Genomic DNA, 22,812 nt, shown 5'->3' with positions numbered 1-22,812 from the left:
GCCAGTTTCACATCCTCGCTTGTTGCGCTTAGTGTGATATTACCAAAGAAAAAGCTACATAAGATTAGGTTAACAACTCTTAATGCCTTTTTGGCTATGTAGTTACAGTGGGCTCTAGCACTTAGATCATTAGAGATGAGTATTCCAAGGTCCTTTACAGAGCTTGGATCATCAACAAGATCTTGACTATTCAGCCTGTATTTTATTTTCTGATTTTTTTGCCAATATGTAAGACAGTGTATATACATGTGGCTTAAACATTGGCCAATTGATGGAAGATGCAAGTCCACAGATTCCACAGAACATTTTTTTTTACCTTTGAACCTCTGCACAGGATGTACAAATACCTATAAGGATGTTAAAGGCACCTGTGGATTGGGGAAAGAGAAATCTACAGGTTTTAGACGGACGTGGCAGTGTAGGGAGAGTTTATTTGTTTGCATTTATGTAAACCCCAGAGTCAAAACATAAATCCTGGAAGTTTACAACTTTGGAATAATTTTGCTTAGTAGCTACAAGGTAAGCTTGGAGGTTGAACTATTAAAACTGCTACATGGAAATTGGAATCCTTTTACTCCCATACATTATTTTTACAAAAATGAGCCACTTATCTCAGAAGACGAATATAATTGCATTAATGGCAATTTCCTTCTTAATGCAAATAGAGGGGAAAATTCATTTTTGGCATTGTATAACTGGATAAATACAGATAATCCTCAACTTGGGAAAACAACATTTGTGTTTCTAAGCGAGGCAGTTATTAAGTGAATGTTGCCTCCTTTTCCAACCTTCCTTGCCACAGTTATTAAGTGCATCACTGCAATTGTTAAGTTAGTAACACGGTTGTTAAGTGAACCAGGCTTCCCACACCTTTTGTGATGATCACATGACCCTTGGACACTGCAACTGTTATTAATATGAATCAATTGCCAATCATCTGAATTTTGATTATATGACCGTGAGGGATGCTACAACAGTCGTAAGTGTGAAAAATGGTCCTAAGCCATTTTTTTCAGTGCTATCATGCCCCTGTTGGAACCTGATTATGCGGGGGAGATTGAGCAGCTGACAGGGAGTGGGAATGTGGCTCCATTGGCTGTGGAAGAAACTGGGGAAGGACACAGTCCAGCTGGGCATTCAGAGGAAGACCCAGGCTCACCCCCTCTGCATCCTAGGGCACATAGGGAGGAATGGAGAAGGGAGCAACATGAGTTACGGGGGAGAAAAGGGCCCTGATTCCCTTCATTAGCTGTAGCTGGGAAAACAGGATTTTAAAAGGGGCGTTTGCGCATAGCACCTTGCTGGAAGCAAAGTGTGAATTATTTTGGTTTGTCAAAGACTTATCTGGGTTCTGACGTCCTCCCAACTGTATGTGTTTTGTTATCTTTTGAAGTTTTCAATTTCTTATCCTGCCCTGTCTCATTAATTGCTGCAGCGTGGTTTTATGTTGGTTTTTGTTTATAATTTATATGGACTTTGGATTCAAACTGAATTTCTTCCCTTTCAAAACTGTTCTTGGGAGAGTTTTTTCTCCAGCCAATGATGACTGGACATTGGGGGCCAAGTTGGAGATATTAAAGGGACTTTACCTACTTTTGTGACTTTGTTGCTTTTGTGCCATGCCCCGGGTCATCACAAGTGCCTTGTAACTATGAATGGTCACTAAATGAATTGTTGTAAGTAGATGGCTACCTGTAGTTGCAACCTCTCCTCTAGTCATTCTCAGGCTGGGTAGAATTTCACCTAACAAATGTTATGTTAAGTTTTCAGACTAATCTGTACACCAACCAGATTTTTAATATAAGAACAGATCCCTTCCACGTAAAAACACAAATAGAAGAACCTGACTATAGTCAGTTTTATGATGACTATATCATTATTTCTTCCACTACAACCTCCAAAACCTGTCAGATGCCTTTTCTCATAAAATGACTCATGGAGAACCAGGATTTGTTAATATTACAGGGCTTACCCAATGCAAAAATTGGGCCACATTTGTGTTCCATTCCTGGTTTTCCTTTGTTTATATTTAGCACTGGAGGGTTATTTTTTATCAAGAAAAACAAACACGATATGGTCATGGATCTTTAGTTGCATAAACTCTACAGTGTCCAAAAATAAATTCATCCCATCTTCAGCTGATAAAGTGGACTCTAGCCCACAAGAGTTACTACTCAATAAATGTGTCAAATTTTTAAGAAGCCTCAGGACTTTGCATTAAATACAAAGCTTTCGTTCAAGCTTGCATGCATGCATGCATTCATAATCATCCACTTTTCCAAATCTGGGAGGCAACACAACCTGATAAATATCATTTTGGAAACGAGGTCAGCATGTCACACAACATATGAGAGCCCTGGATCCCTGAGTGAACTACAGGATCTGAAATGGTTTGCAATAACATCAAATGTCGGCACCAACAGCCAAGACCACCATGGCTGATTATCATGGTCTCAGCACAGAAACTTCCTGTTCAGACTTACAATGACCTTTAAACATTCAGTAACCCTACAGAAAATTCCACTCCCAGTGGGAGGCTGTATCTATCCATGGCAAGACAGATTAGTAGTGTCAACTTCCCTGCTTTAAAGAAACATTGATTTCCTGATCATGTCTATAAATAACACAGAAAAACAATCTGTTTTTTTTATTCCTGGACTGCATATTCTTATCTATAGTGATGAGATAAGCGACAGCTACCACCCACCATATCCACATCCTCTTCTCTGTTCCACATTTCTCAGCCCGGTATAAATGTACAAACGATTTATCTGGCTGGTTAGACTCCATACAATTTCTAGGTAGAAGCAATATTTTCCTGCTTCTCCCAAGGCATTTACAACCTGCTTCCAAAAAGTCTACAGAGTTGAACTGGGGTGCTTTCCACCTTTCTGTACAATCGCCAGAGTCCTGAAACTCCTAGAAAAATTATGGACCATATGGCGCAACATAATGGATGATAAATAGTTATTTTCATCTTGGAAGATAAGGTCAAACCTGTTTGTCTCCCAAACAAAACGTTGACTCTTCTAATAGTATAAGAAACCTTCAGGGTAGCCTGTGAGGATAATACTTTCTGCATTCAAGAGTTCATCTCAGGTAGCCTTTGCACGATTTATTTTTCTTCCATTCAATCATGTCCAGTTCTCAGAGACTGTCTGGACAGATGCCTGCAATTTTCTTGGCAAGGTTTTTCAGAAGCAGTTTGCTATTGATTCCTTGCTAGGGGCTGAGACAGGCCCAAGGTCACCCGCTGGCTTTGTGCCCATGGTGGAATTAGAACTCACAATCTCCCTATTCTTAGCCTTAATCACGACGTCAAATAGTCTCTCTTGATGCCCTCCATATATATTGGGAGGGCAACTCTTAGACTTCCTAGCTTGCATGATCCTGGAAGGTGTAGTCCAAACTTATAAAGGTGGCACCAGACTATAGATGTTTGATTGCCGACCTAGCATTTAAGTGTCTCAGGCATTGAAGGGATGAGGTTGGGGGGAATCAAGGGTGAAATGGTTCCATGGTCTTATAGAATAGAATAGAATAGAATAGAATAGAATAGAATAGAATAGAATAGAATAGAATAGAATAGAATTCCTTATTGGCCAAGTGTGATTGGACACACAAGGAATTTATCTTGGTGCAAATGCTCTCAGTGTACATAAAAGAAAAGATACATTCATCAAGAGTCAAGAATCATAACATACAACAATGATAGTCATAGGGTACAATAAGCAATCAAATCATACTAGGAAACAGTCAATATAAATCGTAAGAATACAAGCGACAAAGTTACAGTCATACTGTCACAAGTGGGAGGGGATGGGTGATAAGGAGTGATGAGAAGATTAATAGTAAGAGTAGTGCAGATTTTGTAAATAGTTGGACAGTGTTGAGGGAATTATTTGTTTAGCAGAGTGATGGCATTCGGGAAAAAACTGTCCTTGTGTCTAGTTGTTCTGGTGTGCTGTGCTCCACAGCATCGTTTTGAGGGTAAGAGTTGAAACAGTTTATGTCTGGGATGTGAGGGGTCTGTAAATATTTTCACAGCCCTCTTTTTGACTCATGCAGTATACAGGTCTTCGATTGAAAGCAGGTTGGTAATAATTGTTTTTTCTGAAGTCCTAATTCTCCTCTGGTGTCTGTGTCTGTCCTGTTGAGTTGCAGAACCAAACCAGACAGTTATAGAGGTGCAGATGATAGACTCAATAATTCCTCTATAGAACTGGATCAGCAGCTCCTTGGGCAGTTTGAGTTTTCTGAGTTGGCGCAGAAAGAACATTCTCTGTCGTGCTTTTTTGATGACGTTTTTGATGTTAGGTGTCCATTTTAGGTCTTGTGATATGATAGAACCTAGAAATTTGAAGGTCTCTACTGTTGATACTGTGTTGTCTAGTATTGTCAGAGGTGGTAGTATCCATGGTAGTATTCATGGTAATCACCATGAAGAAGCTTTAAATTATTTAAACTTCCACTATATCCAGTTCTAAAGCATAGTTATATCCATTCCACCTAACTATGTCAGCGCTTCTAGGTTCTCCACACAAGAGGAATTCCACCCAAAAACCACAATCCATGAATACTAATACTGCCTTTATTGTAGTAACAGAATCTTGAAGGCGGAAAGCCCTTTAGTTTTACTTTCCAGAAAGCTAGGGAGATTTTTCCCACACTCCTTATAATAAGGTAGTACCTCTGTATGTGTGTATGTGTGTGTGTGTGTGTCTGTCTCTCTCTGTCTCTCTGTCTCTCTCTCTGTCTCTCTCTCTCTCCCCGTGTGTGTGTAAAAGCATAACAAACCATTCACGTAAAAATACCACCATTTATTCCTTAGCTAAGGAATCTTTAATCTATTCAGTCAGATCAAGGCTCCATAAAAAAATTATCCATGATTTGGAAGGTTTAATTACATTAACATCTTTTGCAGTCTTTCTGTGGTTTCTAAGCCTTTTTCACAAATATTGTTAGCCCACATTATACTTCTCATTTGAGTTTGTTTCTTGCATTTACTTCTGTTAAATCTCATTCTTTTGTCTTTAGTGCATTCCTCTAACTTACCAAGATCATTCCTATTTCCTTGAATATTAGAAAGCCTGCTAAACTTTGCTTCGTTTTTAAACTTGGCAAGGGTTCCCACCACCTCTTCATCAAAGTCATTAATAAAAATAAAGGATGAATGTAAGATGGATTGACTTGACCTTGGAGCATGCGATGAGATACCTCACTCCAGTTTGATAAGAATTTCCTGATGATCACTCTTTCTCACCCTCTTAATTGCAACAGGAACATACTTTGCTAACCATTTTTCTACCCAATTCAGATGTTGCTCTGAACTCATCCCCAGCCAAATGTTCTTTTAGGTTTTATAGTACAGTAGGGATACCTGTAGATACTTGTTTTTAGAAATAACCTATGTGTATAATCATTTGTTTTCTAATTTTCACAAATATGATCTGTTTTTTTCTACTCTCCTCCATTTTTTAATTAGAATTGGTTGCCACTGTGCTTTCAATAACTTCCATTTTAAAAATTTCACCTGTCTTTAAGCCCCATTTTCCTTTAGCGTCACTTTTCTGCCTGCCTCTGCTTTGTTTCGATGACTATATTTATTATAGTCTAATTTGCAATGGTTAATTAGAATCCATTTTCAGTCCAAGATGCACTCAGTTTTAATTTCTCTTAAAACCAACTATTTCAGCACTTTCCCCCAATGTGCCTTCTCTTTCTCCTTTCCTGGCTTGGTATATTTAGTCAAGAGTTTGGAAGTAATCAAGTGGTTGGCAGCAGTTAAGAATTCTAAGTTATTATGTGCTTCCCCCAAACTGGTTGGCTCTCTTCTTGAACCAGAGCATATTCCAGGAGTCCCTTTTTTGTGTGTGTGCAAAATTCTTCTCTAAGACCTCTTGATGTTTGCTGTTCCTGGCAATTACCTAGTCTGCATGTCAAAGCTACTGGTAATGAGATATAGTACTTCTGCAGGTATTGAATGCAGAATGAAAGAAAACTATACACATGAGAGCAGAAAAGTGTCAATTTGATTTTTACAGAACAAAAGTCCTGGAAAAAAGACTTTGTATTAAGACTTCAAGAAATGTAAGAGAAATATTGCTGTTAAGTGATTTACTTTTCATGGTTGGATAGCCAACATAATATTCACTTAGGGATACATTTTCTTCTGTTTCCAGATATAAGGCTTAATTTCCCATTTGTAGTTAATCTTGATTCCCAGCTCTTTGCTCTGTATTTTTTAAAAAAATTCATTGACTATTTGTTGAGAGGTTGTATGCCTCTAGATACCAATGGCTAGGGGAAATTAATAGATCCGGAAGAAATTTTTAATCTGACCTGCCTACAAGGCTTCCTATTGGTATCTGGTGACCAGTTTAGAAGCCAGACACTGGACTAAATGGATCTTGTGCTGAATTAATTGGATGCTCTCCTATCTCCCTATGATCAATAATATGTTTGTCAGGGGGACTTCCAGTTTGAAGTCTCTTCAGCGACAGACAGAAATCCGCGATCGTGCGTGGTTTCTGTCTGGGCTCGCTGCTGGAGCGCCCTAAGCTGACTGGTTTCAGGGCTAAGTCACCCCGTAGAGGTGGTGAAGAGGGGGGAGACTGCCAGCAGGGTCGAGGAGAGCCACATCTCTCCTCCTCAGCTGGCCATTACTCCCTTTCCCGAAGGCGGTTGAAGCGATGGTCAGAAATGGCCACCACAAAGAAGAACTCGACCGGAAAAGAATGTGCAAGAGGAAGATAAGAAGTGAAAGTTTTGGCTGACCGGGTTAAATTGTAAAAGCAACAACCAAAATACCCTGGAATTCAAACTTACAAAAAATAACATCGCTCCCTAGAAGAGTCGGAAGCAGCAAAGGAAAGTGAACAGGGAAAGGTTTGGCTTTTTTTTTCTTCTCTCTCCTTCCCTATACTGACAACTAAGAGACTTTAATAAGAAATCAGAAAAATCCACTTTGACATCAGTAGGCAATTAAGCTGAAAATAAAACAAAATGCCAAAGGGATAATAAAGATTTCTGGACTTTTAAAATTCTCTTTTTCATAAGCAGGAAGGGAGAGAAAAAGAATAAGGGCAGGATCTGGAAGAGGGAGGAGACTGCCTGGAATTAAAAAGAATCTACAGTAAAACTTCAACAAGACTTCTAAATGATACATTTTAACTGAAATTTTGTAACCAAATAGTAACCCCAGGAAGAGAAAGTGAAAAAAAGAGCAAAAAGAAACAGCTTTTGTGTATTTGGATTATTTGGTGATCTTTGGATTCTTGGTTATTGCATTTGAATGACTAAAATTAATCAGGTGGTTGTTTAAAAATTTATACAATGGCACCACTTCTGGATGAATGGAAAATGGAACTTAAAAAGTACAAAGAAGATGCACAAAAAGGGAAGGGTTCTTTTGGCTTCATTTTTCAATTCTTAGAAATGCAGATTTGGAACTAAGAGAAACAACAAGAAATGACTGCAAAACAAGAAGACTGGGGCAAAGAAGAAGCCATCTTTAATGAACAAGTAATTATGTGGGGAAGAAAAAGAAAAAGGGGGAAAGAGAATGGAGAATTTAAGACTTAAAAAACAACCAAAGAAAAGAAAAATAATTCAAAAAATAAGTATAATATTGGAAAGCAAGAGAAAAGGGGAATACAGAAGAGAGAAGTAGAGGTAGAGAGACAAGGGGGTAAAAAGGGGAGAGAGAAGAAGAGAGGGAAGACGGAAAGGAAAAGAAGTTACAAAGGACCGGAGCAAGATATAGAGAAACAGGACCTATTTAGAGATAGTGGGTGAAAATCTAACTGAAAAAGGTATTCTGTAAAGGTACATAAGATTGTATTGTTATATTAGTAATAGAAAAAACTTTAGAAAATTGGAAACAATATATGATTAAAATGAGGGATAAAATAGTTAGTGTAATTTAGTGAAATGTTTGTGAATAAAATAAGTGAAATAAAATAAATGAGAAAATTGAATTAGGAAGGAACGGGAACATTTTAATTAGTTAATGTTTTATAAAATATAAGTGAATGGGGGGTGGGAATTAACTATGGAAAGCTTATAATATTTCCCATAGAAGTATGATATTTAATTGAAAAGTAATGTTAAAGATGTTAAGACTTTAATGAATATTAATATTAATGATAGAATTGAATTGGAATGGAATGTTGTTTCAATTATATACATTTATAATTTTTTTTCTTTTTTAAGAATACAGTGTGTATTTTAAGAATGTACCAAGCAGAATCCAAATGGAAGTTATGTATTATATTGAATATTATAACTTTAGGGTATATATCACACTATCACTATGGAAAGGACAACTGAAATGCCTTTTCTGGAGCGTTTCAGCAGACCTCCCATTTGTGAGAAATTTAACAGCAGGTTTAAAAGGTATCCCCCCCCACCTCCATCTTGGCTGATTTCTACCTTATTGTTTGAGATTGCCAATGACTATTGATATATAATACTGATTTTTCCAATTGATATATATTGTATTGTCGTTCTATTTTTATCTGTCATTGGAGGTTGTCGAGGAGACACTGTTCTAAAAGTTGTAACACAATTCATGGAAGCAAACAGAGAAATAATTTTCTCAACATTATTAAATTCATGTTTGCTCCTGGGTTGTATCTATCCAGTGATCATCATTATCATCATCACCCCCACCACCAGGTGTGATTCCTACCTGCTGGGCAGTTGCATCTCTGGTAGATATCTCTAGCCTCCCGATGTCTTGGCAAATTGAAGTTTATCCTCTGTAAAATGAACGAGGAAGAAAGTAACATTAACAATCACAAAGCCAAACGTTTCTGCTTGCTACAACACATTTGTGTGTGTGTGTGTGTGTGTGTAATCAGTTCTGAACTACAAGGAGGAAAAGACATGTGTTCCTGGGTCAAAAACAGACAACAGTCTTCAATTCTAATCTCAGCATCTGTTTGACTGAAAGCAGATAGAACTTAGATAATGGAATTTCTACAAAGCATCTTTGCTGTACTGTCTGAACTGCAACTGTGTGCCAGAGCTCTCTGAAAGGACTATTATCCCCTTAGAAGAGTTGGAGAGAAGTTAAAATATGGAAACTTTGATCCAAGATGGCACCGACAACGGCTGTCTTGGTGAAATGCTTTCTAATGGTTTCATGTACATTGAGAGCATTTGCACCAAGACAAATTCTTTGTGTGTCCAATCACACTTGGCCAATAAAGAATTCTTTTCTATTCTATTCTATTCTATTCTATTCTATTCTATTCTATTCTATTCTATTCTTATTCCTATTCTTATTCCTATTCTATTCTAAAAGCGCATCTTAGTCTTGCTTTTCTTATGGTCACCATGAGATCATAACCTAAAAGAAGGCCTCCTGCATTGAGACAACCTAATCCATGTGGGCTCTAGTGTTTGCAAGAATTGGGGAAATATTTCCTTCCCCAACCATTTTATGATATTTGAGAACTCTTTTCACTACTTGGCCAGCAGGAATGAAACATGGGATGGGGAAAATTCAGCCCATTCTGTTGGGGATATGGGAAAAAATGTGTTTTACTTCACATTATAATGAGAAGTTATCAGATTTATTTTTGTGAGTTATTATATGAAGCACTGTATATATTAATTTTGTCCCCAAGGTGCTTTTCAAAAGCCAACTGGACTTTCTTGAATTTTTCCATGAGTGTTTTGCTTCTTATCCAAGAAGCTTCTTCAGTTATGAAAAATCCAAGAAAAATCAGTTCTTTTTTGAAAAGCACCTTTCTGACAACCACGACCTGGATAACTGAGAATCTCCATAGACCATTTTGGTCCTTTTTTCCCAATTTTATGGTCCGAGTGATTTAAAAAAAATATATTGTTAATTGATTTCACTTGCATACTTCCAGAATCATCTTATGACTCAGTGGAGGTTTAATTTTAAAAAAAACATTAAAAACAGAAACAATTCTTAAAAGCTCAGCATATTCAACAAGCAGGAATCATAACAACATGCAAGCAATAATTATAGTCACCATCATAATATACACCTGATGGTGTCAACCACACATTGGGCAGCTTCCAAGGGCTTTGCAGCATATCTGTATCATCATGGGTTGTCAGAAAAATGCCAGACATGGTCCTAGCCTAACTTCTAGAGCAGGGCTGTCAAACTCATGTCGTCATGGCGGCATCATGTGAAGTATTGGGACTTTTTCCCCCTTTGCTAAACCAAATGTGATGTGGCCAGCACATGACGCATCCAGCCCATGGCCCAGGAGTTTGACAGCCCTATTCTAGAGGGACACAATTACATGAAGTTGGGGACACCATAGGAAAACATCATTGCTCCTTCCAATCTCATCTCTTAAGGCAGGGAAATGTCAAAGTCACGGCGGCATCATGTGAAGTATTGGGACTTTCCCCCCCTTTGCTAAAGCGGGCATGGCGTGGCCAGTACATGACACATCTGGCTTGTGGGCTAGGAATTTGACAGGCCTGTCTTAAGAACTGAGCCGCCTTACCATTCTAAAACATTCATTTTGGGCAAGTGATCTGGATATATTGGTTCTGGAGTATTACAAGTACATAGATATCAATAATTTAGAGCTTTAAATGTCAAAAACAAGATTTGATGTTTTGAATTGAAGCACCATTCAATTTTGAAAGGTAGCCCAATATAGAATAGCAATAACCTATACTAGTGATGATGAAGGTACTCTGAGAAAGGTATGTAAACTGAATGTGGCTCTCTGAAAGTACAGCTGACAGTCATAGCAAAAGGCAAGGAACTAGTAAAGAGACTGGTTTCATGGAATCTCTCCAGATAAGAAGAGGAAGGGAGATCATCCACATGTACACCGGATGGCTGCTCCTTCCAAAGAGACTACAGGACATTGGCTTTCTGTGGGTTTAAGCACCAGGAGACAACAGGATTAGCCATTTGCTTGCAACCATGGAGAAAATTGGGAAAGGCTCTCAGTTCACAATCCTCACTTTCTAACCACTTTCAAACATTTCTTATTAATTACTTCTAAATTACTAGAAACCTTGGGAAGTGCAAGTTTGAAAAGGCTACGTAAGTCTGTCTTCAGTCATGAATAAAAGGACATTTTCATCATAAGCTTAAAAATTTAAGGATTCGGAAATACACAGCAAAAAAGTTAAATATGATTTTAAACTTAGAAAGTTATTAACAGATTAAGGACCAGATAAAAATGGAATATTGAAATTTCTACAATACATTTTTGGATTAATTACAAAGAACAGTTTCTCATTGGAAACAGATTCTATTTTGATTTTTTTAAAAGATACATAAAAGATAAGCAATTTCATGATTTAAAAAACTAGAGAAGACTAAAAAATTTAGGTAAAGATTTATAAAGCTGTAAAATGTTGCAAAGCATTGTAACAATACAAATACTTTTAAAGAATACAAAGAAAATAGTAACAGTATTTATAAGTAATGAATATACCTCTATAAATATACAAAATATATTATTGCAGAAATGACAGATGTAGAATAAATTTTATCTGCCCACTCCCTCCCCAACATGTATGGCAAATGTTCTACAGGTGTTTATTCAAACCCCGCAAATAGGTCCTTGGAAAGCACTCCTATTGTGCAGGTCCAGATTCCAGCGCACTCTGAGCCCCGATCCTGACCAATACTTGGCTCCACGCTTTCCTCTGCAGACTCAAATTTACTCTCCTCCTCTGAACTCGCATCTGGAAAGGGGTCCAGGGGTAGATGTTGATCCATGACATAAAGATAGAAATGGTATCAAAAGTGGATTTACAACTTGACAGGCCAAGAAAATGATTTAGAAAATGATGTTTTACTGTACGTATCTACTAAAAAATACCCTAAAAAAACTGTCTGAACAGTTTTAAAATTTAAAAGAAAAATGGCAAACCAAGAGAGTGATCTGGATAATTTTTCCTACTGCGTTTACCCTAGAACAAAATTTGAATGAACTAAAGACTAAATGAATGAATTTAAGACTGTTAGAAGTGAAAGGAAAGAACATAAAGTTGCCTTCTTTATTCAGGTTAAAACATGATGTGTTATTTCTGATAAACCTTATGATCTTTCCTTATGATCACAATTGAAAATAACAACGTTTTATGAATTTGTTTACAGCTAGGATATGGGCCATGGAATGAAGAGATAAATATTTGTAACCCAGGGTGAGGAGTCACTAAATTTGTTTATAATTGCTGTGATGAAGGTTTGGAAGTCACTTCTTTTTATATTTCTTTTCTCTTTATTATATTTTTACTTTGCTTTCCTTTTTTCTTGCACTTTACTACTTTCTATTCTCTCTCTAGTTTGTATTAGATTTTATTATAATAATCAAAACTATATATATATATATATATATATATATATATATATATATATATATATATGTATGTATGTATGTATGTATGTATATCTATATCTATATCTATATCTATATCTATATCTATCTATATCTATATCTATATCTATCTATCTATCTATCTATCTATCTCTATATATATATTCTTAAGTTTTCGCGGGTACTTACATGTATGGCATTCAGCTTCGTTCCGGTATTTTCCCACGTCATTGTAGTTGTGCTTTTAAAGTTGTAGCAATGTTTCAGCAGAATCTCATCTGCCATCATACAGAAGCCTGATGATGGCAGATGAGATTCTGCCGAAACGTTGCTACAACTTTAAAAGCACAACTACAATGACGTGGGGAAATACCCATATGCATGTATATAAATGTGCACATATAAACTAGTAGTGATGCAATCCATGTTTCTGTCTCCCTCTTTAGGCAGGGTTGCAATGACACATTAGTTAAAGACTCATCTTGCCTCTAAATGCCTTTTCAGTATGCCATGAGTAAGGAGGTCATCATTAGAACTACTGGAGCATAGGTGTCAAACTCACAATGTCACATTGCCATCACATGAAATTTCGTGACATTTTCCCCCCTTTGTGGAGCTGGGGTAGGCGTGGCCTACGTGTGACACACCCCTGTACTAGAGTAACCAATGCTAGATTTGTCCTAGGACTAAGACTGGAACCTGATTGGAAAGGATTCAATTGGTTCGTTTCCTTTAGGGCATTTTTCAGCTGAACCCATAGTATTTTTTCAATAGCCTTCTCTAGAAAGGAAAGGTGATAGTTATAAAATACTGCAGATCTAGGTAAGTCCTCTTCATATGGAACATGCCAATACCTCCTTCAATGCAACGGAGTGGTCTCTTTTTTTTACCAAAAGCATCATTAATACTTTCCTGGTCCCAGCTAGTTATGCTTCTCTTTGATACTCTATATCAGGGGTCTCCAACCTTGGCAACTTTAAGACTTGTGGGCTTCAACTCCCAGCATTCCTCAGCCAGCTGGCTGAGGAATGCTGGGAGTTGAAGTCCACAAGTCTTAAAGTTGCCAAGGGTGGAGATCCCTGCCCTCTATAACCAGGATACATAGATCAAGACCACATCCTTCCATAAACAAGCTCCCTTCCTAGTTCCTTCCTAGGAAAAAGAGAAGGAAGAAGTAATGCATTCTGACTTGCAACTTTCTGTTATTATAAATTTACAAAAAAAGTAATACTGACTTCGATGGCATTGGTTTTTTCTTCTGGAATACATATGCTCCAGCTTTCAGTAATAAATAGGAATAATATTGTTATGCAATTTTGATTTATGACACTCTGTTATTGCTCTCTTCAAATGGGGCCCATTTCATTTTTACCACTAAGGCTAATAAATATTGAGTACAAGAAACTCTAAGGGAAGAAATCATTTATTTGAAAACTCCCCCAGTTTGCTGCCTGTAAATTAGGAATTCAGCACTCTACAGCTGTGATACTGATTGTTAGTAAGTGGTTGGAATATTTGACAATCAAATAATAATAAATATATTCACAGGCATGATGGTTTTATAAATTTGAAGAGTAAGAGAGCAAATTGAAACACATTTTTGCTGAGGAGAAAAACACAAAATAAATTGCTGATGTTCTTTTAAAGATGATTAAACCCTTTGCCGCATTGCAGAGATATGGTTAAGAAACACCACCCATATTTTCAGTCCATCAGGCATGGTATTCACTTTCCTATATCCACAAACTTGCTGAGAGGAGCCAAGGTAGTTAGGAATAAGATCTATCTTTAACCTTCTTCATCTATTTTTAAAATTTAATATATGTGACCTGGATTTTATTAACTCTGAGAAACCCAGCAATTCTTTTCCTCTGAATACACATACATACTTAAAAATGTGATAGATTTAATGAATTCCTCTTTGATGGATTTATCGGTAATGATATTATTCCTAAATATCTACTTATTTTCATACAGTACACGAATTTTCCGATAATTAGGCCTATTAGGTTTGGATTGGACCAGGATTATGAGTGACTATCTCTCCAAGACTATGAAATCAATTGCTCGATAAAGGGCCAAAGAACAGGGTGGCACTGCTCTGCTAAAAGACAGATAAGAACAACAGAGTTTTTAGCATTTTTCTTGTGCCTCACAATCTGGAGCTTTCATATTTCTCAGTTATAGAGATTGATGTTGCATGTTCTTGTCAATAAAGTCTTAAAGTTCTACAGAGTAAGTATAAGCTATGTAAGGTAGCTTGCTAGACTACATTTCATCCTTACACTATGAAGTCCCAGATAATCAACACAATACAATAACATGGTGTCCTTTAACAAAAATGTTGATGCAAATTCATATCTCTCCTGGGATTCTTCCAGCCTGCGTGCTTACCTCAAGACTATTGGCAACGAAAGATTCTAATTCTGGATCTTGGATCTTCTTAAGCGTGTATATAACATTTCACTGAGGGCCATAAATAGGACATGAATAGCATTCAGTCTAATCTGTAACCTGGGCTTTAAAGACATAGTTGGTTCATTTTATCCTCTCTTGTGTTGATTTAAACATCTTGCCATAGGAGTCTGCCATCTCATTAAGGTGGTTCCATTAGAAGTTGATGGGCAAAATATGCCATTTGTTCAGATGAGTTCAGGGATGAAGACATGTGGCAGGATTTGCATGGTCGAAAGAGGTTTGGGACAAGTCATCCTCTAACACAGGGGTCCCCAAACTTGGCAACTTTAAGACTTGTGGATTTCAACTCCCTGATGTTGATAAGCTAAGCATGATCAGACCAGTTTAATACATGAATGGGAGACCATCAGTAAAAAAAAAAAGGCGGAGTGTCAATCATACTATCGTGGTCACAATCTTGATTTTTTTTATTATTGTACCCTGTAAACAATGTCCTTAGGCTGTAGGCTAGTTAGAACAGAGGTCTCCAAACTTGGCAAATTTAAGACTTGTGGATTTCAACTCCCAGAATTCTCCAGCCAGCATAGCTGTTCTAACTAGCCCAAGGACAAATTCTGTACAGTCCAGTAGTCTCTAAGCAAAGAAATCTAGACACAGAATTACAGAGAATGCCATGATGTCTCTTAGCATTCATTTTAACACAGCATTAAATCTGGCCCAATCTACAAACTATACATTTTGGAGGGCCTTTAACTACGGTTGTTCAATATCTTCCCATTAGCATTGTTGGAGGGTAAATACCATAAAATCCCTTACAAAGGTTTTGTCCTTGTAAAGGTGGAAGCATTAAATCATAGGATCACCTCCTGCCGTCCTGTCCATTCTGATACTCTTTCTCCACCCATTCTGCACTGTGGGCTATGCCCTGTCTTATCTAACTGTCCCTTAGGCAGCATTTTTGTTGGCCCATATTTCAAGGTCTTTTTTACATCACATTAAAAAATGTGACTGGACTAGTGTCATAGTCCAGCCTATGACGATTGCAAGACTTGATTGGTTGTTTCTCTGCTCCTTGCCTTTCACACCTACACAAGGAAGAAGGCCCTTGCTGGCTAGGCCCTCTACGATCTGGTCTACCGGTGCCTAACATTTCTTTTTAAGAATTATTCTCTCCTCATTAGACCCCATTATTTTCCTGTATGTATGCACAGATGCCTGCCTTCACACTCTTCCCACGTATCTCCACTGATACAAACTTTTCTTTTTCATTTTCTTTTGCATTGTAGCATCCTTGCTTTGATGTTACCATAATCAAAGCATCGTATTCACCATCAGGTCCAAGAAAACCTTCACAGCAACGAAGAATTGGTAGTTCAGCTACATAAAAAAAAACTAATAAGTAAATGTTGCACCATTAAAGGTGGAGAACAAATGAATAAATAATAGGGGAGGAAAAAGGAGAGGAGCGGTTTTGCGATACTATGGTCAGGGAGAAGGAAAATAAGGTGGGCTTGGCTTACCTGGATGGGCAGAAACTGAAAGAATATCTACTGGCAGAGGTAAGGCTTGAATAGAGCACTAGCTTCTCAGAGTGAGACCTGTTCATGAATGATCAACAGCAAGAATATCTAAAAAGGAAAGATGGGGAACTTGGCAGCCTTTAATCTGGGCTGGAACTGAAAGGGAGCCTGCTGCAAATGATGGGGACCAAATGGAGCTTTTAGAGAGGGTGAGAAATCACTGCTTTTGAAAAGTTTAGCAGGGTATTATTGAGTTGACTGCAACATTTTTTTTTTTAAAGGCAGCAGGAAAGCAGCCAGCCAGTGGGTGGGAGGGGGAACGGGTGCCAGGCCCTGCATCCGATTGCAGCTGCAACTAAATTGAAATGAAGTATTTAAGACCATTCTTAAGATGTGCTTGAGGTGGCTCAGGTTTAAAAAAAAACAACAGAAAATATCTAACACCTTTGGGTGCAAGGTGGAAAATACAACTTGGGTGCATTTGCGATGGACTGGGAATAGGGTGAAGATGACACCTTCTCTTCCCGCACTCTGAAAGTGTTACATCAAGGGTCGCCAACCTTTTAGATCTTGGGGACCACCAAACTCATAATTTTAAATCCTGCAGACCACTAATATTAATTTTGACTGGCAATGGCTTGCTGATGTTGGTGGGAAAGTCGGTCCCCTATTCCAGAACTGCAGTAGTCACAGGACTGGCCCTTTGGTCATCCCGGAGCAGCTGCTCCTCCACCTGGGTGCACCGGCCTTCCATGGACTGGAGGAGCTGCTCTGGGATGACCAAAGGGCCAGTCCTATGACTACTGCAGTTCTGGAATAGGGGACTGACTTTCCCACCAATGTCAGCAAGCCACCTCAGGGCGGATTTCCCTCTCCTGCCGTTGGTCTTACTTTCCAGTTCCAGCTCACGTGGCTCTACTCGAGGTAAGGTTTGTGCTCAGCTGAAGGGTGGGCGGGCCAGCAGGTGGGCGGGCCCTGTGTGTGGCGCAGCCTTGTGTTCGCGCACAGCCTGGATTAATTACTTTGGGGGGAATGTTTGGGGGGGGGATGACATTTCTCTGCAGACCACCAAAATTTTCTCATGGACCACCAGTGGTCCCCAGTCCACCGGTTGGCGACCACTGTGTTAGATGAACCTTATTGGTGATTGGCCAAGCATATAAAATATGGATCTACCTGTGTTGAGGCCTGCATTCGTTGATAAAGGCACCGTTCTTAAACCATGCCAAAAATGCTAAGCGTTGCAAAAAGATTTTGCAATGTTTGAAGTCTTCCCAGGTTTTTGTCCAAACATGCACAGATGTTAAGTGATAATAAAATCAAAATTTTAGATGTTTTCTTACTTGTGTCACAGTAGGAAATCCCAGCCAATTGTACTCTACTACCCTGAGAGAAAGTTGCCCTTTCCCTTTGAAAACTTTGCCAATGCCTCAAATGTTAATGGCCTGGTTTGTCTTTTTTCTCAACGTACCATAAAGGCCGAGGAATTTTGCTTTATGGGAAGCCAGGCTCCTTTCAGTACCTCCTGCTATAGCATTCCTATTCTGCAAACACATTTGTCAGGAAAACATTCCGTACACATTCCGGGTTGGCAGAAAAACTAGCCCGTGGCTTCGTATGGTTGAGAAACAAGATCCTTTGGGAAACCAGATCCTCCCTAAGCTTCCATCTATGAAGGAGGTAATCTCAGTGAAGGAAGTAAAAGAATTTCATTAGGGATCTTGATGAGCGAACTTGGAATTTTCTCCTTCTATGGTATAAAGAATCTTATCAGGAGCAAAGTCTTGATACCTGCCTCAACTAGCTCTTGGCTTTTTTTTTTTTTAGCCTTTTTTAAATTGCAAAATCACCTGGTCTATACACAGCATCATAGCACTCTTCTCAGAGGCTGTATCTCCTTCATGGTATAGCCTGGAATGACCATGTAACCATGCATAATTGTGAAGTTGTACCTTGTCGTTCTAGGAAGTGCTGCATAGGAATAGGAAAGTTTCAGAATGAGGCACGGAGGGAGGAGTTTGTATATCTAGGCAGCATTCATTTATTTATTGCTATGGAGAGAAGACACAGTTGAAAGTTCCAAGTCCCCAAAATGTATAACTATTTCTTAAGATTTTGAATGGAAGAAGAAACAGTAAAGGAGACCATGATAATCTGGGCAAAAATTTTTGGATATAACATTGATTTGGATGTTAGGGGAAAATTATAGGAAATAAACTACAAATTAACATTATCAGCAGCCTATAAAGAGAACTTGTATAAAATGGTCTATCGCTGGCACTTAACTCTGGCAAGGCTGGCTGAAATGTTCCCTAACAGATCGGCAAATTGTTGGAAGTGTGATCATGAACAGGGATCTTTTTTCCATATGTGATGGACCTGCCCTAAAGCTAAGGAATATTGGCTCAAAAATCAAGAATTGGCTAGAAGAAATTACAAAACAAAAAATTGAAATTATAAAACAAAAATACAGAGATATTTTTATTAGGTATATTAAGATATAAAGTTCGCAAAAAAAAATCAATATATCATACTTCATATAATAACTGAGGCAAGAACTGAAAATATGACAATATTCCTTCTGATACCATGATAATAAAAAAGGTTTTAGAATGCACAGAGATGGATAGGTTATCGATGGAATTGAGAGAGAGAGGAAACAAGACTACCGTGAGATTTGAAACCTATGGTATAACTGGTGAAAATGTAGACGTAAAGTAGATGGATGACAGATAGATAGCAGTTATGATAAGATGAAATAATACCACGTATAACCATGTAAATAATTATGTAAATAACTATATGAATATATGCCATAAATTGAATGTTGGAAAAACCGTAACAATACTTAGTAGTAATCTACACATTTAGAAAGGTGTCAATGTGAGTGAATACTGTTACACTCTATGTAATGAGTGGAAATGTGTTTTTAATTGTGAAAATATGTTCAATAAAGATTTATATTTATAATAAAAAAGAAAGAAAGAAAATTCCAAGTCCCCAAGTATTTTCGAAAGTAAATGGAAAAAAAAAAAAACTATCCGCCCTAAACCAAACAGCAGGTTTACATCCTAACATTTCATGGAAAATCAGAACGGGACATCAGAAATGTATTTGTTTATGACAGGAGTTTTGCAACCTGTCCCATTCCATAGAATCAGGGCAATTCACATGAATTCAGAACAAGAAACAAATAGTAAAGTAACATTTGAAATGAGTTAAATCAAACAATAAAAAGGACGGGCATAAAATCGAGCTAAATATGGCCAGCACCATATTAAATACAGCCAACCACCATCTTAAGTCCTGCCACCCATGGCAAAAAGCCCTGTTTTTCACCACTTTCCTAAAAGTTTTAAAAAAGGGCGGGGGGATCAACAACTTCAAAGTTCTAGGGCAGCCATGGAGACGACAATGTTCAATCATCAATCCCTCTGACCACACCACGTGAAAACATCCTTTATACATTGCCCGAGGGCAAGCAAAATCTCCCCATAGCAAAAGTAATAATTTTGCCTCTATCACCATCCTGGCAGTTGGCATTCTGGTAATATATTCATGTGAATGACCAATAATCAAAGTATCCAAAGTCTGAACCTCTTTAATTATCAAGGCTGGTAGCGGTAGAACCTTCGTTCTCCAAGAATTCTGTTAATGTCACTTAAAGTCCTGTAAACCAGTGTTTTTCCAACTGCAACAACTTGCGTGGACTGGTTAATCCTGGGAGATGAAGGCCAGCGGTCTTAAAGCGGCTAAGGCTAAGAATCACGGTTCTATGCCAATGGCCACTGCCATGTTTTGAATATGAGGTTATGCTTAATGATTTCCTTCCTTTCCCCTTTGCTAAGCACTTGATAGTTGGCGCAGACCAGGGGTCTCCAACCTTGGCAACTTTAAGACTTGTGGACTTCAACTCCCAGAATTACTCGGCCAGTTTTGCTTTGCTGACCCCTGGTATAGGGTATCAAAGAGAAGCATAACTAGCTGGAACCAGGAAAGTATTAAGGATGCTTTTGGTTAAAAAAAAGGCCACTCTGTCGCATTGAAGGAGGTATTGGCATGTTCCATATGAAGAGGACTTGCCTAGATCTGCAGTATTTTATAACTATCACCTTTCCTTTCTAGAGAAGGCTGTTGAAAAAATACTATGGGTTCAGCTGAAAAATGCCCTAAAGGGAACGAACCAATTGAATCCTTTCCTATCTGGTTCCAGCCTTAGGCCTAGGACAAATCTAGCATTGGTTACTCTAGTACGGGGGTGTGTCATACGCAGGCCACGGCCATTAGGGGTGGGATTCAAATTTCTTAACAACCGGTTATGTGGGAGTGGCCTAATTTGTGGGGTGTGGCTTGGTGGTCATATGACTGGGTGGACGTGGCTTGCTGATTGGGTGTGGCTAGGTGGTCATGTGACTGGGGTGGGTACTGAAAAAAGCGGCATGACCATTTTTCATACTTATGACCATTACAGCATCCCCATGGGCCTATGTTCAAAATTCACCTGCTTGGCAGCTGACTCATATTTATGACAGTTGCAGTGTCCCAGAGTCACCTTCTGAAAACCTCTGACAAGTCAAGTCCATGGGGAAGCCAGATTCACTTTAACAACCATGTTACTAATTTAACCACCGCAGCGATTTCCTTAACAGCAGTGGCAAGAAAGGTCATAAAAATGGGGCCAAAACTCACTTAACGAACATCTCACTTAGCAACATAAACTCAGGTCTCAATCATGGTCATAAATTGAGGACTACCTGCATGGATTTTTTTTTAAAAAAACAACAACATCTATTTTCACAGCTATAAGAAAATCTGACCTGGGGTGCTCACATTGCAGCCCTGGTCAAAGGGGCCCAGAAGAGATTATACGACCTGAGACTTCTCAGAAAACAACAACTGAATGAGAAACTGCTGGTGACCTTCTACCGCTGCATCATAGAGAACATTTTAACTTACTGCACCTCTGTATGGTTTGCCAATTGCACAGTGGCAGATAGGAAATCACTCCAGAGGGTTAATGTCCAGAAAATCATTGGTTGCCCTCTCCTCTCTTTGGAAGAGCTTTATAGCTCCCACTGCCTTAAGAAAGTTCAAAACATCCTCAAAGATCCATCTCATCCTGGGAACCCCTTTTTTGAACTTTTACCATCTGGCAGATGGTACAGAATAATAAAAACAAGGACAAATAGGCTGAAAAACAGCTTCTATCCCAGGGCAGGAGCTCTTTTGAATTCTACTGTATAATGCAGTATTGGTGCAGTGTCGGGGGTTTCCGGTTCAATGTGTGGAGGGTGAAGGATGTGTGTTTGTGTTTATTTTCATGGTCATGATGTGCACTGAAGATGGTGTTTGATTTCTTTGTACCAGGTGCAATGACAATAAAGTAAACTAAACTAAAACAAAACTAAAACACAGTAGAAATATTTTATATTGTTCATTCCATTGAGAAAACAGGTAGGATATACCATATACAGAGCACACAAGGGTTGTCTACAAGATTGTGATCAAAACTGTACCAGATTTTTACATGTGTAGAACACATGATCTATGTAAAAAAAACAGGCAAGATTTCAATTCCACTACTGTGGCCACCATTTGCCTTTTTTAACCATATTCCAAGGCACCCCTAAAAGTACACTGGCTGGTTTGACACTCATGACACAAATGCATGAATGAAAGTACAGAAATGTATTTACGTAGCTTGAGATGGTCCTCATCCTTTCTACTGTGCAGCCTTGATATGGAGAATTACCCGGTCCAAGATACAATCAGTGAGATGAATGGGATTCAAATGTACTTATATTTGGCTGCATTATGTTGAGGATGGATGGATGGATGGATGGAAGGAAGGAAGGAAGGAAGGAAGGAAGGAAGAAAGGAAGGAAGGAAGGAAGGAAGGAAGGAAGGAAGGAAGGAAGGAAGGAAGGAAGGAAGCTAGCTCTATGCTACTTTATTAATTTGATGCTCTCTCTCTCCCTTAAATATCTCATTTTTAAAACTGTGTTTTTGTTGAATGATGTGAACTTTGCAGCTGTAAAAGTAATTAAAGTTAGAATATCAGGAGGCATGGCTGCTTGTTCATGAGAATGTGATAGTGTAAGAACTGACAAGCTAGAAGAGAGAAATGCTTAGGAATTTGATGGAGGCAAGTCACTCCATCCATGTGTTTTTCTCAGTCCCAGTCTGCTATCCATCATTCTCATCTCCCTCAGTGGTAATTTCCTATCTTGTTCTCTCCATTCCTTTCCTGATTACTTTGCATTTCTTGCCCTGTGTGTTTTACCTTTCCATTTCATACTTGTTTCCTCCCTCTGTGTCAGCCTTTCATTTGGCTGTTTTGGGAACAACATAAAGAAAAGAATAACAGAGTTGGAAGGGACCTTGGAGGTCTTCTAGTCCAACCCTGTGTTGACCCAGGGTGGGATACAAAACAAACACAGTCACAGAAAACAGGTAAAGCCCCTTTTATTCCTTCACTTTGCTTCCAAGCTCCGAAGATTCTTGACGGAAGACAAAAAAACTCCCACACAAACAGT

The 22,812-nt window shown here is 38.4% G+C and overlaps 1 long non-coding RNA gene across 1 annotated transcript in view; it reads right to left on the bottom strand.

Moving 5' to 3' along the window:
• Nucleotides 1–22,812, bottom strand: part of LOC148125760 (uncharacterized) — a 70,835-nt gene that overhangs the window by 37,630 nt on the left and 10,393 nt on the right. The window contains exon 2 of the long non-coding RNA XR_015743415.1: nt 8,693–8,762. This is a non-coding gene — a long non-coding RNA (uncharacterized LOC148125760). The remainder of the gene's footprint in view (nt 1–8,692; nt 8,763–22,812) is intronic.

This window comes from Pseudonaja textilis, chromosome 4 (genome assembly GCF_049901715.1).
Source record: "Pseudonaja textilis isolate UNSWEBS1 chromosome 4, rPseTex1.2, whole genome shotgun sequence".
Taxonomy (NCBI): domain Eukaryota; kingdom Metazoa; phylum Chordata; class Lepidosauria; order Squamata; family Elapidae; genus Pseudonaja; species Pseudonaja textilis.
The sequence above is the reverse complement of the archived record's forward strand: the minus strand, read 5'-3'. Positions and strand labels throughout refer to the sequence as shown.